This window comes from Myotis lucifugus, unplaced genomic scaffold, assembly GCF_000147115.1.
Source record: "Myotis lucifugus unplaced genomic scaffold, Myoluc2.0 scaffold_85, whole genome shotgun sequence".
Taxonomy (NCBI): Eukaryota; Metazoa; Chordata; class Mammalia; order Chiroptera; family Vespertilionidae; genus Myotis; species Myotis lucifugus.
In genome coordinates this window covers 3,344,005-3,363,682 of record NW_005871133.1, presented here as the reverse complement: position 1 = coordinate 3,363,682, position 19,678 = coordinate 3,344,005, and the positions used below count along the sequence as shown (strand labels likewise).

At 40.2% G+C, this 19,678-nt stretch overlaps 1 protein-coding gene across 2 annotated transcripts in view; it reads left to right on the top strand.

The window, feature by feature from the left end:
* The first annotated feature begins 10,822 nt into the window (after nucleotides 1-10,822).
* DCAF5 (DDB1 and CUL4 associated factor 5) overlaps nucleotides 10,823-19,678 on the top strand; it is an 87,440-nt gene continuing 78,584 nt past the window's right edge. The window contains exon 1 of one of the 2 annotated variants that reach the window (XM_023755864.1): nucleotides 10,823-10,842. The gene's annotated coding sequence lies outside the window, so the exon portion shown is untranslated. Of the gene's footprint in view, nucleotides 10,843-11,352; nucleotides 11,419-19,678 lie in introns of those variants that run through there. The other variant, XM_014457824.2, reaches the window with a different exon arrangement.

Genomic DNA, 19,678 nt, shown 5'->3' with positions numbered 1-19,678 from the left:
CTCGCCTCCCCCAGGCCGGTCCGGAGTGATTTTCTAATTTGCGTCAGTGGGCAGCTGGCCAGAGGCGCCCGGGATGAGGGCACAGCGTGGGCCTGTCTGCACGATGAGCAGGCGAAGTGACACGGGGCGTGCAGTCCAGTGTGGGGGGGCAGAGATAAGCCCTGTGATCACTTCACGATGAGCCTTCTGGGGTTTCTCTAGAGCTGACTTGACTTTTCCACCCCAGATCGTTGTCTCATTGACCAGGCAGATGTTGGTCCTAGATCACCCCCGGGAGAAACCGGATAGTCCGCTTCAAGGCATACCCCAAAAAAAAGCCTTCTTCCCCCCCCAGGGCCCCAAATCCCAAAGGCAGAATGGGGGAGGCCCCTTTAAAACCTGCCCGTTTCCCCCTATGGCTTCCTCTGTAGTTCTGTCACCTTTCCAGACTGATGTGTTCCAACACAGGTGTCCCAGACTCAGGGAGACTGGCCCGGTAGGGCACATGCAGAATCATCCAGTGAGTGCAACAACAATCCATGTCTCCTCCCTCTCTTCCCCTCCCTCCCTCTTTAAAATCAATAAATGTTAAAACATACAACAGATTTGTTAAGACATCATTCACATGCCATACAGTTAACCCATTTAAAGTTAACACTTTTTTAAAAGCACTAAAAAGTTGCCTCCATTCTCTACCAGTTATAGTTACCCTTGTTGAGGACCTTCCTCTACGTCTTAAATGAACTCCATTTTCTCTAGTCTTGGCCAGTTCATTTCCTTTATCTTGATTTTAGTCCTTTCCCACAGGGCAGGCTCTGACAAACTTGGTTCTAGGCCAGTGGTTCTCAACCTGTGGGTCGCGACCCCTTTGGGGGTCGAACGACCCTTTCACAGGGGTCGCCTAAGACCATCGGAAAAACATATATAATTACATATTGCTTTTGTGATTAATCACTATGCTTTAATTATGTTCAATTTGTAACAATGAAAATACATCCTGCATATCAGATATTTACATTACGATTCATAACAGTAGCAAAATTACAGTTATGAAGTAGCAACGAAAATAATTTTATGGTTGGGGGTCACCACAACATGAGGAACTGTATTAAAGGGTCGTGGCATTAGGAAGGTTGAGAACCACTGTTAGGCACTGGTTTCTTGCTTTTCAAGGTCTGAGCTGCCCCTAGCCACCGGTACTTTCTGGGTTCCAGCCGTCTTTGCCCCTAAGCCTCATACTTCCTTTAGCCCAGTTCTTCCTGTTTCCTTTTTATCTGCTCCTGCCCTGTTTTTAGTCCTTCCGGCTGGCTTTTCCACCCACTCCTCCAGTTTAGCTCAGATAGACTTTAGCTTTTCTTATTTGTTCCCAGAACATAGAATTTTCCTTAAAAGCCTGTTAAGCTATTCAGCTTCATTATGAGTACAACTTATGCTAACAGAATGTTCCTCCTGTTTGCTTCAGATAAGGAAGCCGCCTTTGGGAATCATAAATACAGCTTAACTTGTTAAAGCTACTTAAATTTTGTTATGGAGAGTCTGTCAGGAATCTTTCCATGTTTAAAACTATTTATAGTGTCATGTTTACATTTTATCTATCACTGTCCTTTAGCAGTGTAGCACCTGAGGGGAGGGGCACAGTATTTTGAGGTTAATGCTGTCGATCCCTAATGCTTCAGGATAAGGTGGGTGGGAGGCCAGACTCTAGGATGGTAATGAGATTCTTTTTAATGCATTTTGTACTTATATCTTGTCTGGATTGGTTAAAGCCCTCAGAAAGTGATGATTAAAATGATCGTTCAGAGTTTGTTCATTGTTCTCATTTCCTAAGTGTTTAGGCAGGCTCACAATTCTTGTAACTGACATACTATTTTATAGAATTAAATTAGACCTAGGACAAAGTAATATTTGCATGATTCCTGTGGCTTTATAAAATGCTATTTGTTAGGATATCTCATTGCTTTTTGTTCTAACAGTTAGCTCTCCTTCCAGGGTACAATGAAGCCAGTAGATATTAAGAGTAAACTGGAGAAATCAGGAAGGAGAAAAGGCACTCTGCTGGGAAGAGAGTGTGACAGCAACAATTGGCAGAGTACTTTTTCCTTTCTGACATTTTAAAACATTAAAATATTTTAACCTAAAATATTTTTTATTGTTGATCAGAAAAAGGTATTACTGTGATATTATGTAAGGCAGTGTAGATAGCATAGTGACATGGTTAAAATCACTGCTTCGTCACTTAATGTGTGACCTTAAGTTGCTGAGCCCCTCTGTGTCTATTTCCTGATCTATGCAGTGGGAATACCAGCACCTACCTGAAGGGCTGTTGTAGAAACCACATTAGGCAAAGTTTAGGTTGGGAGCTAAACAGAGTACCAGCCTCTCAGAGAAAATTCCGAGTTTGGTTTCTCTCCCCTTCGTACTTGTGGTGTCATTATTAGCTGATACTTGTTTTTACAATATTGGTAATGAACTTGTGCAAATGGGGCAGGCAGGATAGTTTGTGACCTTTTGATGTGGAATGAGGAGGCACAATGTGGTGTGGAGGGAGCCTGGAATTTGGTGCCACATGACAGGAATTGGAGGCTCTACCAGTTACAAATGGTAAGAAGGCAAGTCCCTCCTTCAACATCTGTACAATGGGATTCGTAAATTGCTCTCACTACCTAACAGGGCAGTAGTATTCAATGAAATGTTATATGTGAAGGTACTTTGTAAACTGCATGGGTTTGAGTGAATATTACTATTTATAAGGACCAGTTTATACTTGATGCTTGCAGTCTCAGAATATTTATGTGTTAATTTTTTGAGGGTCAAAGAAAACTGTATGTTTAAGTCCTGCTTATGAAAGATCAAGGATTTGTACACAAGGATATCCTAAATTTACCTTTTAAGTCTTTGGTTTCATCTAGTACTTTCCATTGCCTTCATTGCCTCCCTTTATGCTTCTCCTTTTCTCTAGAGTGGAGTTCTTTATGTGTTTGCTCAAAGTGTCTTTTTTTCTCTGGGAAGAAGATGAATACTTTGGGATCTGATTGGGAGACCAATCAGGATGTAGCTCTGTGTATCTGAGTTGGATTGTAACTCTGCCTTCTATTTATAACTGGGATAACTAGTTTATTTCTATTTCACATGGCCCTCTGACTTTAGTGATCATTTTAAGTGTCCACAGTTATATAGAGAGATTAAGAGCATGAACCCTGGAGTCAGGCGCGGGGGCGGGGGGCGGGATTGAGGGGAGGTAGTGGTGAATATGAGCGCAACTACTTGCTAACTGGGTCACCTTTGACTAGTCATTTATCCTGTTTCCTCATCCATATAATAAGTTGTGGTGAGGATTGAATGAAATAACATTTGTAAAGTTCTTCCTTAGCACAAGGGTTTAGCCCCTGCTGTTGCTCTAGTTGCTACTGCAACTGTTAAAATTTTTGTTTAACTTGAAGCTCACAAAAAGCTTTTAAGAGATTGACACCAGTAACACCTAACATTTATGGCAGAGTACAAAGTGAAAAAATTGAGAAAGATCTTTTTTAAAAAAATAATTCTTTATTGTTGAAGGTATTACATATGTCTCCTTTTTCCCCCAGAGAAAGATCTTGTTAAGTGAACTATTAAAAATGCTTTGTGAATAAGCTTAACCCCAGTGTCATCAAAGCATATTTTAAGTATCAAATAATAGCTATGATAATAACTAGATGCTTAATTTGAACCCATTAATTATCTTTTCCTGTAGCCCAGTCATTAGTTATATCACATTTTATAGAATCAATTAAAAATAAAATTTACCTAAGAGCATATTACCTATAGGTAAAGTGTTTGGCTTGAGCCAGTTACAGTTTGATAAAACTCATGAGTTTAATTAAAATGAATTTCTTGATCCAGTGGTGAGTTTATCAGGAGAAATGTGGCTATTGGTAAGGCAGATTTCCGACTTTGAAAAGCTTTCACAGTAGTTTGTTGACAAAGTGATTAGGGAATCAATTCTTGGGTTTTCTTCTGGGCTTTTCTATTTATTGATAGTTCATTGTTTTGAAAGAGTTAAATTTTATTCTTTGGTCTATTTATTAGTTCAACAAGCAGTATAAGGGCATACTATTTATAAGACAGGAGCTATGAGAGGATCAGAGATAATGAATCGGGTGTAAATCATGCTCTCAAGAAGCTTGCATTTAGGAGCATTTACTTCTCATTTGTAACAGTGCATGACTCTTTAATTTTTCCCCTCTACTTTATGATACTTTAATAGATATCTGTTTTTTTGGTACTTAACATAGTAAAAATCCTCTTGCCTATGAGCTTCAATGGAAAAGAAAGTAAGGCTCATAGAGATGGCCTTGGAGGACAGTCCCATGATAAATTATATAGATCATGTGATAAGGATAAGGTAACATGGATATTTATAGAGACACATTATTTTTCCCACTTGTTTTTCAGTCAGCTAAGTGATATCTATCAAAGATTGTCAAATTTACAATTATGCCCTGGTTTGTCACCTCTGCTTTAAAATAACCTAGTGAGGCTTAATCGATGACCACCAGTCTCATTAGACATTATTAGCACATCAAAAAGTTGTCTTTGTGTTCATATTGTTCAAAGGATCATCACTGACTTGACTTACACTGATGTGTTTTTGTTGTTGTTTCTGTTAATCTTCGAGAGGATATTTTTTCCATTGATTTTTTAGAGAGAGTGATAGGGAGGGGGAGAAACATCGATGTGAGAGAGACACATTGATTGGTTGCCTCCTGCATGTGTCCCAAATTGAGCCTGCACTAACGTATGTGCCCATGACTGGACTTGAACCCAAGACCCTTCAGTCCACGGGCTGAACACTGACCAAACTGGGTAGGGCCACCGATGTGGTTGTTTATTGAGTTCCTAAGAGTGGCAGCTCTCATTTTCCATATTGAAAGAGGTGTCAGCCAGGTGCAAGTTTGTGCTTATTCACTGATAATTGATAGATTTGGTTGTCAGGTACAGCTGGAATGATTCAGATCAGGGAAACTTTATTGACCAGTAAAATTTGAGACACAAATGGATACTGCTTTCTGAATGCTGAGTTACAAAGTGGATGCATTTCTTTTTTAAAAAATTTTTTTATTTTTTCCCCATCACCATTTATCCCCCCCATACCCTCCTCCACCTCCCCTCAATGTCCCCCACACAGTCATCACACTATTGTCCATGTCCATGAGTTTTCTTTTTTTTTGCATTTATTTTCTCATGCATTGCTAAAAAAAATGTGATTTTAATCCTTTTTTCTTTTTTCATAGTTTCAAGAAAGAAGTAGCTTTTCTTATTGTTTTAGTCTGAATTTATACCCTAGTATTCTCAAGGGTAGAACTAAAAGCCTTTTGAGTTTAAAGGAACTAAACCCCTAATTCAAATGGAGATTAAGAAGGAATCAATTCTGTTATTAATTTTTGGTGCCCTATATTATATTGTTTCTTATAATTAAAGAACTGAGTATTAATCTTTTAGGATTAACCCTTAGGTTATTGTGAGAATATGAACTTATATTTCTTACCTACTTAATTCTGTCCTATAAAAAATTTTTATTTTAAATTATAAGGATTAGGTTATTATTTGCCAAAGTTTGGGTATGTAAGCAGATTTTTAGGTGATACTGAATTAATATTTAAATTTCAATGGTTAGTACATTTATTTTTATACCTATTAGAAAAGTTAGCATGTATAACATTTTTAATGAATTTATTGCTTAAGGTATGATTAAATTTTTAAAAATCAATTTAAAGAAAAATAATGGTGTATGTGTTATTCAGATAAAGCAAAATTCAAAAGATGATTGAGATTGAAGCTTGGGAAATATTACATTAGGTAACCTTTTTTATATCTTCTTTCTTCCTCATTGAATCAGGGATGGAATGATCTTCATTTTGTGGGAGAAGAGTGGGGCAATAGAAAAATGACTTACCCAGAGCTGCCCAGTTAGTCAGTCTTCGGCAGTCAGGACCTTCTCAGTAGGGCTCATTGCTCCCAGGAAGGGGCTGTTTCTAAGTTGCCTTTTTATATGTTTCTTCCCCCTACCCCCCTTTTTTTTTTTTCTTATAGGGCAGGCCAGTTTTTCTGGATCTTTTTTAAAGAATTAAAAGTTGAATGCGCCCTAGTCAGTTTGGCTCAGTGGATAGAGTGTTGAGGGCTGGAGGTGCCACTTGTCCCCTGGGCATCGAGTCTAAGAGGGCTCAGCCTTGTTTCTCACACCACATATGCCGTACCTACTAATACCATCCCAACATACCCACCACCTGCCATCATGCATGTAGAGAAACGCATCAGTATGCCCCTGGAGGCATCTACACACGCCAATACAGACTGCACGTGTGCATAGGGGCCTGTCAAACATGCAGAGATGTGCCATCACATGCAGAATGTACGGACTGAAGGGTCCCGGGTTCAATTCCAGTCAAGGGCACATGCCCGGGTTGTGGGCTCCATCCCCAGTGTGGGGTGTGCAGGAGGCAACTGTTCAATGATTCTCTCTCATCATTGATGGTTCTATCTCTCTCTCCCTCACTGAAATCAAGAAAAATATATTTTAAAAATAATAAAATTAAAAAAATAAAAGTTGAATGCTAGCAATTTCTGAGCACATGTATAATTCTAGTTGCTCCTCTTAGATGATAAATTGTATTTCTGTGTTTTGCTGTACATTTAACTTGGTCCACACAAGTATCTTCTGTTTATTTATTCATTAAAAATATTTGATGTGAACTTATTATGTGTGCCTCTTTAATCGTAATAACTATAAGACTTATTTTTTTAAACATTTATTTAGCATGTAATGTGTACCAGGCCCTCTGTTAAACCACTTTATATGTCTTATTTGCCACTTTAAAAATAGCCAGTATTATCTGCAGTCTAGAAAGACAAAGGAATTTGAAGGGTTTGTATTAATTGTCATAACTAAGTGCCGAAGAATCAAGGAAGGACCTTAATAAAGGATTGCTGAGGGTTCTATAATACAGAGAACAGGTAGAGCATTAGTGGAAAAAATAGATACTACAATACATTGTTTCTGGTTAAAATGAAATGAAATATAATTTTAGGGATAAAAAATATTTTTATTACCTTGGTCTTTGTAGAAAATTTCGTTCCAATAGGTGCTTCCCAAATTTTTGTTCTTTTCAGCTTTAATACTTACAAGGCACCACTGCCAACATAACAAAAGCTTCCTAAAACTTAACTCTCATTTTCTCACATGCCCTGCTGACCCCTCAAAAATCTACAGTGCTCCCCAGTGTCTATCAATTGAGACATTACTGTTTATAAAATAAATGTTTACCAATAAAAATAGCTAATATTTGATCATGTTATTTATCAAATATTATTTGGGGGCGTTTCATATGTCAGGCATATTTACATACATGAGTACATCTAAATACTTAATAGAATCTTTCCTAAGGTAGGGATAGTACTATTTTTCTTTTTTGAGATTAAAAAAAATTTTTTTTAAATTGATTTCAAAGAGGAAGAGAGAGGGAGAGATAGAAACAACAATGATGAGAAAGAATCATTGATTGGCTGCCTCCTGCCTGCTCCCTACTGGAGATTGAGCCCACAACCTGAGCGTGTGCCCTGACTGGGAATCGAACCATGATCTCCTGGTTCATAGGTTGATGCTTAACCACTGAGCCACACCAAATGAGCAGTCCTATTTTTTTATTTTACATCTGAGGAAACTGAGGCTTAGAGAAGTTAAGTAACTTTGAAAATGTCTATAATTCGTGGTGGAACTGGATTTCCAGCCTGGGTCTGCATTAGCTCCAAGACATGCTGCTGTCTGCTCTGAAATTTGTAGAATGTTATGTACATTTTAAAAGTATTGATTTCCCCCCTGCATTCTCATCTCTTGATGCTGTAACTCTGATACTTTACTAGCTGCTTTTTAAAAATCCCTTCATGAGGAAGTAGATCAGTGACCTTGGAGCCAGTAAGCACTGTTCTGGTCACAGTTACTATACTCACCCCTCAAGCGGGTTTCTCTTGGTGCTTGAAATCACTTCACCTGGGATTGGTCTTGGCAGTCATCTAGTCTCCTTTTTATATTTTGTGTATATCCACACTTGCTTACATAAACCATGTGACTAATTTCACACTGGGTTAACCTCACCTACTTTAGTCTAATTAAGAGTAAGTAAGGCTCTGGTTACCAAGTTGGTGGTGGTTCTACATTAGCCCAACTAAAAGTACAAACAAATATATATGTATTTACTGAGCCGGTAGTTTGAGTTTGATATCTGCTGAAAGCATGCTGATTGAGTACATTTGGCTGAATGTCAATCAACAGAAATATGTATCTTTCCTCATAATTATACATGGGGAGGAAATATCTGTGCCTGAGGCACAGATGAATAATGTGGTTCAGAATAGAGTGCTTCTCAGACGAAGGTTTAAATAGTGTCACATGGGATTATTTGCCCAGAGAGTGCACTCACTTGGCAAGTCATTTGGAAGCACTTTTCCACAGATACAGTATCATAAAGAGCGATATAACTCCTAGAGCAGATGATAAGCCTGTTTACTCCTTAATGAACTGGAAGTATTGTGTTCTTGCAAGTAAAATTTACTTCTGGCATCAGCACCTTCATTATGTTTCTGTGAAAAAGAAGGCATTTCATTTCCAAGGTTATTCACTGATGGGTGAACAAGGAGGGTTACTCTTTAAGTTCAGCTCTTTTAAAAAAAATATGTTTTAATTGATTTTGGAGAGAGGAAGGGAGGGGGGAAAGAGGTAGAAACATTGATGAGACAAACGTCAACATCGATTGTCTGCCTCCTGCATGCCCCATACTGGGGATTGAGCCCTCAACCTGGGCATGTGCCCTCACTGGGAATCAACTGGTGATCTGTTGGTGCATGGGTCGACACTCAACTACTAGGCCACACTGGCTGGGCTCACAACAATTTTTCTAAATCAAGGGATTTAGGGAAAGACATGATAGTAGTATTTTGTCACTTTAGTTGTCTACTCTTCCCATGCCTTGATATTCACATTTTATTGCCACCTTCCTCATTCTTTGCACTTTGCAGTGTTGAATACCGAGATTCTATCATGTACCTCTCAGGATACAGAGTTGATATACATTGGAGATCATGTCCATGTGCTTTGAGTGCCATTTTCCTATTGGGGCCAGTTTTAATATGGAAGTAATATTCCAGGGCTGAGACATGTAGGAATCAACAAGAAAATGGCATTCGAGGAGATTGACAGGTTTAAAATAGATCCAAATTGCAGAGATGATGGTGGTGGAAAAGCAGTTTCCCATCCCACCACCCCCTTTTCTTTAATCCTCATGGGAGGAGTAAGGATATCTTTTCCATTGATTTTTAGGGAGAGTGGAAGGGAGAGGGGAGAGAGAAACATTGACCTAAGAAAGACACATTGATTGGTTGCCTCCTGCTCACAGCTCGACCAGGCCCCAGATTTGAACCTATAACCCTTCTTCCCTTTTGCCTTTGCTGTGACCCCTGCTGGTTGATAAGGTGAGATAAGATTACTTTATATGTTTGATAAGGTAGCTTGCTCTATAGGTCCCCTGCCTGCCTGCTGGGATCCTTCATAATTAAGGTCCATATATCCTGGTTCACTTGGGACCATCGCAATTGTCCCACTACAATTAGTTAGTGCGCTTTTCATTCCTAAAAGATAAATAATTTTTTAGAAAAGGTACTAGTTTGGATGATAAGGTGGTTTTGTTTTGTTTTGATATTAGAGAGAGAGAGAGAGAGAGAGAGAGAGAGAAAGGGAGGAAGACAGACAGAAAAACATTGATTTGTTAATTCTGTGAGCCCTGACCAGGGATGGAACCCGCAACCTTGGTACTCAACCTTGCTATTATGAGTAAGTTATATGGCCACTTACGCATAATATCCCAGCTGTCTGGTACTCTGGTAAAACCAAAGCCCTAGTCTCTTAACTTTTCCCGTTCACCATTGAATGTCTCTGGTGGAAAAGCCTCCAAGCCTCCATTCTCCCTATATTGCTGCCACTTTTAAGGTACTGGATTGAGCCTGAGAGGCATTATTTGTCCTCATCTTCTTATTAGAAAGCGAGTAAAACTGTTAAGAAAATGTTAAATCCAGGTACACACTCCCTCTTGGGAGCATGCTGAGCCTTTTCCTCCCTCCTCTTTTCCCCCTAAGGCCCAATTCCTTTGTCTTTCTCCTAAACTCCAAGGGCCCTTATTTTGTTTGTGTAACTTGTTTCCTAAGTCTATGAAGCCCAGCTGGCCAACTTCTACTACCTCTGTAACTTTCTAAATAAACTTTTTCTTAGAATTTGAAAAGAAAAAAGAGAGAAGAAAAGAAAATGTTAACTCCAAAGACTTAAGTTACCACTTTTTCCCTGTATACCTACCTCCTCTTACAGTTCTTCTGTTCACCATACATTCTTTTTTTTTTTTAAGTCTTCCTGTGGTTGGCTGTTTTTCAAAGAGTTGATTTTGATGAAAGGTGTTTTGAGGAATGATTCTCCACTAAGTGGAATTTCTTTTCTGAGGTGCTTTTAACTAGAGGTGGATATGCTATTGATATTAAAACCAAGGCATAGTTTTGTGGATTATCTATCCAGCACATTTGGAGTATAGATTGGCCCTGAGAAGGGTTTTCAGGAATTGTAGTTTTTCTGATAGATGGCCAGTTGGCTCTGGAATGTCTTTAATGTTGTGGAATGTCATCAATAAAGAAGTTACAGAAATCTGGGCTGGAGTCCTGATTTCCCCATTCTCACTTTGTGATCTTATGCTACTGATCTTCTGTCTCTATTGAATTATAGAATTTTATTGCTGGAACGGACTAATGATGAAGCCTTTAATTTTACATAAAAGGACACAAAGGAGCAAAGAGGTAAAGTGATTTTTCCAGCATCTCACTCTGTACAATCAGGATTAAAATGTGGGTCTTCTGACCTGGTCCCTCAGTAGGGAAAGTTATGAGGTCTACTAAAGTGTGGCTTACTCTGCTAGTACATTTGATATGAGGTTTCATTGTTCCTGAACATGGTTGCTTTGATTAAGTGGGTGGTGTTTCATTGTTTTACAGATGAGTAAGTAGAGATTTTCCAGGGTGGAGGCAGACTGTCACTCTGGCTGGGTCTCCAGTTTTAATTCTCAGCCTGTCTTTACTTCCTTACTTTGGAAAGTCTGTTTCCTTCCAAGAACATTACTCAGGAGGAGGGATTTTTTGCAAATCCAGATGCCTGTCAGGATCTTGTTACATAACTTCCCTCATTCTGAATTTCCATTCAAATCTTGTATTTAAATTCCAGTTGAATCTTTTGTGTTACTTAAGGCCAAGTGACTAATTGGAGCCTTTGAGATTGTAATATTTTTTGTTTTGTTTTGTTTTGTTTTACAGGTGCTGTAACAATGTTTGATGGCCTAGTGCAGATATCTTAATCACTTTCTGCCGTAGATGTCTGATGTATGTGTTTTGCCTTAGACATACTAGCAAGAAACAACCAAAATTTGCATGTTTGGGAACCTACTTCAAGCAGCCTTGATTTAGTTTCAGAGTTGACATCTCTGTTTATACCTTCCTAGAAGGACCAAGAAAGCATTGGGGCCTGCATTAGTTCAATCTTTTTAGAATTGCCCAAGAAGAGAAAAGAAGGCCTTATTATATTGTTATGTTGTTTTTGTTTTGTTTTGATTTGAGAGAGAGAGAAATACCAATTTGTTGTTCCACTTATTTAGGCACTCATTGGTTGTTTCTTGTATGAGTCCTGGAGATTGAACCTGCAACCTTGGGTATCAGAACGATGCTTTAACCAACTGAGCTTCCTGGCCAGGGCTTGTTAATGTTTTTATTTATTTATTTATTTTAAAATATGTTTTTATTGATTTGAGAGAAAGAGGAAGGAAGAAGGAGAAAGAGAGAAATATTGATATGAGAAAGAAACATTGATCGGCTGCCTCCTACTGGGGGTCAAGCCCACAACCAGGGCATGTATCCTGACTGGGAATTGAGCCAATGACCTTTTGGTACATGGGATGACACTCAACCAACTGAGCTACACCAGCCAGGGCATTGTTAATGTTCTTTATGGAAGGAATTTTGCAAAAGTCAGACAAGCAGTGTTCTTATTGAAAAAAACCTGAAAAATCAGAACCTGCTTAGAATGAATGAAGAGCATATGTGATATAATGAGGGTGAGCATATTGTCCAGGGTAGGTGTCTATGGCAAAAGAAGAGGGACTGGACATAGCGGCGGTCTGTGGTGTGGACTACCTTTCCTTCTTCTGTTTTTTGGAATACCTTTCAATGCATCATCTACTACCTTAATAACCTCTCTGTAAATTCTTACTATTGTTGAGGCCTGAGAATCTGTTGTGTTGTTGTTTTGTATGTGTGTGCTCTTCTTGCTCTGTTTGAAGAGCTTTTGTTTTTGGACATTTCACTAATTCCATACTTTACCATTGAGAATTTCCTGTTGAATCATACAAGTAATCAGAATATGGCACTTATAAGATAGGCTTCCCACTTATAAGTTTAAAAAATATCATGTATTAATTATCATGTGTTGATTAATTTGGAAAATAAAGATATTTAAAGGAAGTAAGAAGTGTTCCACCTACTCAGGATGACCATTTTTAACACATGGGAAATATTCTAGCCTTTTTGTATGCATATGTGCATATTTTAAAAATAAAATTGGAATTAGGCCATCTGCCGTTCTATAACTTTCCTCTTACATAATATTAACATTTTCATGGGTCATTGAATATTCTTGAAAAGCAGTTTCTCAACCTCAACAGTATTTACATGTTGGGTTGGATAATTCCTTGTTATGAGGGCTGTCCTGTGCATTGTAGGGTGTTTAGCAGCATCCCTGGCCTTTAACCAGTATATGCCAAGTAGCATCTCCCTAGTTGTGACAACCAGAAATTTCTTGGGACATTGCCAAATGCTCCCTGGTTAGCAAAATCACTCTGGTTGAGAACTGTTGTTCTAAAGCAAAACTTCTCAAACTCTTTGGTCTTAGGAACAGTTTACATTTTTAAAAATCATCGAAGACCTCAAAGAATTTCTGTTTATGTGGGTCATATTTACTGATTTTTATTGTATTAAAATTTAAAGCTGAGAAAGTTTAAAAGTTTATTTAAAAATAGCAGTAATAGTTCTGGCCAGTGTGGCTCAGTTGGTTGAATGTCCTCCCATGCACCAAGAGGTTAGATTCCTAGTCAGGGCACATGCCTGGATTATTGGCTTGATCCCCAGTAGGGGAGGGGACATACAGGAGGCAGCCAATCAATGATTTTCTCTCATCATTGATGTTTCTATCCCTCTCTCCCTCTCTCTGAAATAAAACCTTTTTTTAAAGAGATCTACTTATTTTTTTTAAAAGGTTGCTTTTACTAAAAGCATAGCAATAATAAATTTTATATTAATAACATTTTAAATAACTTCTAAAATAAAATATAGTGACAAGAGTAGCATTGTTATACTTTTTCAAATTTCTTTAATATAATAAATGTTATGAAGACATTTATGTTTACTCTGTTGTGAAATATTGGTTTATCTGATGGGTATATGAAGAAAATTTAGCCTTAAACAGATGTGTAATTAGAAAAGGGGAAGAGTATTTGAATGCCTTATCAAATAATTGTGTATGTTCTTCTTTGATACTCTATCAAAACTCAAAAAGTGGAAATTTCTTAAAGATTAGTTGCAATGTATAATCTAAAACCATATCAGAGGACTTTTCATAGTCTGTTACATTAAAAATTATTAGTCTGTCTTTAAAGCCTTCCCCTCAGGTTGCTGGTTTCTCTTGAAAAATTAGAACATCAGGCAACTTGGAGCCTGCATTCCTCTATGGCAGGGGTGAGGAACCATTGGCCTGCGGGCCATGTAAGGCCCCAGAAATCATTTGGTTTGGCCTTGCCAAGCCATTTAGGGTGAGTTAATTAAGTGTTTGACCGAATATAGCAGGCTAACTTTTTTTTAGTATATTTTTATTGATTTCAGAGAGGAAGGGAGAGGGAGAGAGAGATAGAAACATCAATGATGAGAGAGAATCATTGATTGGCTTTTTCCTAGCAGGCTAATTTTTAAATTGATAGTTTTGTATGGTCTGCAAATGATGTTATAAATATCCAAATGGCCCTTGGCAGAAAAATGGTTCCCCACCCCTACTCTATGGCAATAACTGGCTGGAGACGAGTAGTGGTTTGTCCTTTAAAAAGAGTTGAGTAGCCCTGGCCAGCCTTGCTCAGTGGTTAGCTGGGGGTGTGAGTGTAGGGGGCAACCAATTGATGTGTCTCTCTCACATCAGTGTTTCTCTCTCTCCCACTCCCTCCCTCCTTTCCACTCTCTCTCTCTCTGAAAAGCAATTGGAAAAATACCCTCAGATGAGGATTAACAAAAATAAAAGTAAAGAAAAAGGGTTGTGTATTCTCCAGTATGCCATTTTATCTGGTAGCTTTGCTGCCTGGCCCCTGTTGTATTTGAGAGGCTGGGTTGTATCTTGGTAAGGAGCAATCTCTGGAGTCAGACGACCTAGTTCAGATCCCAGCTCACATTCTTATTGTTTTGTATCTTCAGGTTATTTAGCTTTTCTGTAGTTTCACCTGGATAAAAAGGGTAACAATACCTGCTTCATAGGGTTGGTAAAGGATTAGAAGAGTCCTATGTATTGTTTTATAATCTCATGCATCATCAGTCATTTAGAAGATATTGGTTCGCTGAGTCATGCCCATTTTTCAAATCTTGACACGTTTCACTATATATTTTAAGAAATCAGCCCTATCAGTGTGGCTCAATGGTTGAGTGTTGACCCGTGAACCAAGAGGTCATGGTTTCATTCCCGGTCAGGGTACATGCCTGGGTTTCGGGTTCGATCTCCAATAGGGGGTGTGTAGGAGGCAGCCAATGGATGTTTCTCTTTCATCATTGATGTTTCTCTCTCTTTCCCAACCCCTTCCTCTCTTTGAAATCAATAAAAACATTGCTTTTCTTCCTTCCTTCCTTCCTTCCTTCCTTCCTTCCTTCCTTCCTTCCTTCCTTCCTTCCTTTCGAAAAGAAATTATATTTGTTTCTGTCACCATCAACAGCTCTTGCTGTTGTGAATACAGGTTTTCTGAATGTTATCATTGGCTAACAAATACTACCAGTTGTTTTCCTTAAAGTGACAGGTTCATCTTGTTCGTTTTTGAGAAAATATCTGCCAAATACTCAAGTCTGAATAACCATAGTTTGTCAGTTGTTTTAAGTAAAAATGGTATTTCATGAAAAAAGCAACCATGTGAGTCAGCTCACAATGCAAACTATCATACACATGTTTTTCCACAAAATAACCATTCTTCTTCACTATTTAGTGGAAGTGCTTTATGTGTATAATTCCCATTTCATCATATAGAGTATTAAGAGGTGAACTCTGGTTGAAATGTGATAAAATTATTTTTATGCTTCATCAAGGACCTGAGTAAAATTGACATTTGTTTTTTACTGCCAGCATATGGCACTTAAGGATACCCTGATGACTAGCACAGTTTGCTGTACTGCCTTCATTAGCGCTGAGACACCAGTAGTTTTACAAACCACCATTGCTTTTGCACCATCAATGCGATGTCAACACAGTGAAAAAGGCAAATAACATTTTAGTGTTATTATGAAAATAGTTTCAACTTTGCAGTTCTTCTAGAGTTCATGGAACACTCTGAGAACAACTGTTCTAAAGCATGATATTATGGCAGCATTGTATCCTGTCCAGGGCCTATATCAGGAAAATTGCTACTCATAAGAGATAACCTCTGTTAATTATTTTGGATCTGTCCTTCCATGTATAAATTTGGTATATTTTTGTTTTATTAAAATATATCATGCTAGCCCTAACCGGTTTGGCTCAGTGGATAGAGCATCGGCCTGCGGACTCAAGGGTCCCGGGTTCGATTCTGGTCAAGGGCATGTACCTTGGTTGCAAGCACATCCCCAGTAGGGGCTGTGCAGGAGGCAGCTGATCAATGTTTCTCTCTCATTGATGTGTCTAACTCTCTATCCCTCTCCCTTCCTCTCTGTAAAAAAGCAATAAAATATATTTTTAAAAATATATATATCATGCTATTCATATTCTTATGCTACCTAAAACAAGAGTATGAAAGATTAGGACAAAGTCATGGGTGATACTTAAAGAGAAACTAGGATGTTTTTAGGAGTGTGTATTCCTCACATGTACATACTAGGCTAAGTGCTTTTTTTTATTTTATTTATTTATTTATTTATTTTTTTAAATATATTTTATTGATTTTTTTACAGAGAGGAAGGGAGAGGGACAGAGAGTTAGAAACATCGATGAGAGAGAATCATCGACCAGCTGCCTCCTGCACATCTCCTACTGGGGGTGCGCCCGCAACCAACGTACATGCCCTTGACCGGAATCGAACCCGGGACCCTTCAGTCCGCAGGTCGACACTCTATCCACTGAGCCAAACCGGTTTCGGCATAGGCTAAGTGCTTTTATAAATATACTAGAGGCCCTCTCCTAATCCGGGACCCCTCCAGGGATGTCGGAGAATTGGTTTCAGCCTGATCCCTGCAGGCCAGGCCGAGGGACCCCACCGGGGCACGAATTCGTCAGTCTGTTCCATGTTTCCATGCCTGTGCATATAAGATATTTGGTTAATCTCTTCCCGCCCTCTCCCCTTCCCTCTTCCCTCTGAGAATCATCAGTCTGTTCCATGTTTCCATGCCTGTGGTTTCCACTCCTGCGTTGAGCATCTGCCCCCTGGTGGTCAGTGCACATCATAGCTACCAGCCAGCCAGCTGGTTTTAATGGTCGCTTAGGCTTTTATATACATACTAGAGGCCCGATCCACGAAATTTGTGCACATTAAAAGGGAATTAATTAGAGGAAATATTTTAATATTGCTATTTTGTTTCCATCTCTCCATCCCAGTCTCTGTCTCTCTTTGTTTTTCTCAGCAGCCCTCCAGGCCTCCCTGCCTCCCTCTCTCCCTCTTCCTCTTTCCCGGCTGGGAGGGGGCAGGGCTAGTGGGGGCAGCTCCACCCTCTGCCCGCCCTGGGGCCTCATTCTGAGAGAGGCTCCAAGAGCGAGCTGGGAGGGAGGGAAAGAAAGGGAGAAAAGACTGAGCTGGTGGGTGCTGTGTGTGTCTGTGCATGTGTGCAGTTGTGAGTGAGTGTGAGTGCCTGCCCTGCCTCCCCCGGCTCCGTCCCCACTGCCACAAGTCCCTACTCACCAGAGCCTGTTGGGCACGCAGCCTAGGTGTTCAGTTGAGCCTTTGGTCATTGTGGATGTTACGGACCCTGGCTCTTTATATAGATAGACTAGGGGCCCAGTGCACGAATTCGTGCACTTTGAAAGGAACTGTGGGCCGCAAGCCTGCAGTGGACGCAGGGGCAGATCTCGGCCCATCCTCTGTGCCTCCACCTGGCCCCTCCCACTACAGCCCCCGGCCCCTGTCTGCTGGCAGCCCTGTTCCTGCCATTGCCAGTCCCACGTGCTGACAGCGCCAGCCCTGCTCGCACCTGCTGATGGCACAGAGCGATTGGGGCCAGCTCCAGCAGTGGTGCAGGAGGCAGCTGCTGGCCCTGATCACCCCTCAGGAGCAAAGGGAGGTGGAGAAGCCCTGAGGGGCGATCAGGGCTGGCAGTCGATGCACCTGCTGACGGCGCCGGGTGATCGGGGCCGGTGCCAGGAGCTGGCAGGGTGTGCGAGCAGTGGCTCGGGCGCCAGCAGTGCATGCAAGTGGTGGCTCCAGCGCTGGCAGTGAGTGTGAGCGCCCGGCGGGACTGCAGTGTGCTGGAGCAAAGAATTTTCAGTAACTACCAGAGACTCGCCCCAATGACCGTGACCAGTGCCCCGCTTTGGTCTGGCGGTCCCGCTCACCTGCTCCACCATCCCGTTGCAGCTGATGCCCACCATGTTCCACGTGCGCCCCCTGGTGGTCAGCACACATCATAGGGACCGGTTGTTTGGTTGTTCCACTGTTCGGTCTATTTGCATATTAAGCTTTTATATATATAGGTAGATATATATTATCTCAATTTGCACAATAAGCCTGGAAGATAGTTGTTGGTATTTATTTAACAGTCATAACATTGAGGCTAGAGAAGTAGAAAAACTCACCCAAGGACATGTGCATGGTGAAATCAGGATATGAATTCAGATACTTTTATTTCAGAGCTTGTATTTATCTCATCGATAAGCTGCCTCCTACATGCCCCCCAACTGGGGATCAAACCCTCAACGCAGGCATGTGCCCTGACCTGGAATTGAACCGGCAATCTTTTGGTGCATGGGATGATGCCCAACCGAGACTCACCAGCTGAGGCCCTTTTAGCTATTTTTAAGTGTACTGTTCAATGGCATTAAGTAATTCACATTGTTGTGCAGCCATTACCACCATCCGTCTCCAGAACTTCTTCATCTTATAAAACTGAAACTCTATACCCATTAAACAACTCCACATTGCCCCTCACCCCAGGCCCAGGAATCCACCCTTATTCTTAAAACATAATAATAAAAAAATAAATATATATGTATGTGTGTATATATACTTCAGAGAGGGAGAAAGAGATAGAAACATCAATGATGAGAGAGAATCATTGATCAGCTGCCTCCTGCACGCCCCCCACTGGGGATCAAGTGGAGGGTGAGCAGGAGACAACCTGGGCATGTGCCCTGATTGGGAATTGAACCGTGACCTCCTGGTTCATAGGTTGGTGCTCAACCAACGAGCCACACCAGCCGGGCCCCCATTCTACTTTGTCACCATGAATTTGACTACTCTAGGTACCTCATATAAATGGAATCACACAGTGCTTGTCCTTTTGTGTTTGGCTTATTTCACTGAACAATAATTGTAACCAGGCTTCTGTTGATGGACATTTAAATGTTTGGGGGTTTTTGCTCTTCAGACGGTGTTGTGCTGCTGGAGCATGTGATTCAGAGTGCTTTCTCAGTTCTGTCTTGTGCTTGGCTGACTCTGAGGAGGAAACCCAAAGCAAATTCTTTCCTTTTGTTCCTCAGCTTTTCTGGGCTGTAAAATAAGAATGTTAAATAATTTCTTTTGTTACAGTATGGTGTGAGGGCCTGCATAGTTTCTGCTTATAACTCATAAACTTTTTGGAAACTTGTACTCTTTAAATATAAAGGTTATCTACCCCTGGACCCTCTGATTACTCCAGTTAAATTGGCTTCTGTTTCTGTTGCTGTGGTCCCTTGTTTTATTCTCACCTACACATTTTTGAGTTTGCTACCAAGGCAGTTGTCTGTCAGATGAATATGCTTTGTCAGTTATGGGGTGGTTTTTGTTGTTGTTCTATAAGTTAGACCCTCCAGTATACTGGTTAAGAGGGGGAAGTATGGAGTCTTAACTGCTTGCTTTTAAATCTTAGCTTAAGCGCTTCACTTACTGTGTGACCTTGGCAACTTAACTCTCTGGTGTTTGGCTTTATAATCTATAAACCTATGAGGGTAGAGCTATTATGATCCTCATTTTATATTTGGTGAAACTCAGGCTCAGGGAGATTAGTTTAGAACAGCCGTGGGCAAACTACGGCCCGCAGGCCGGATCCGGCCCGTTTGAAATGAATAAAACTAAAAAAAAAAAAAAAAGACCGTACCCTTTTATGTAATGATGTTTACTTTGAATTTATATTAGTTCACACAAACACTCCATCCATGCTTTTGTTCCGGCCCTCCGGTCCAGTTTAAGAACCC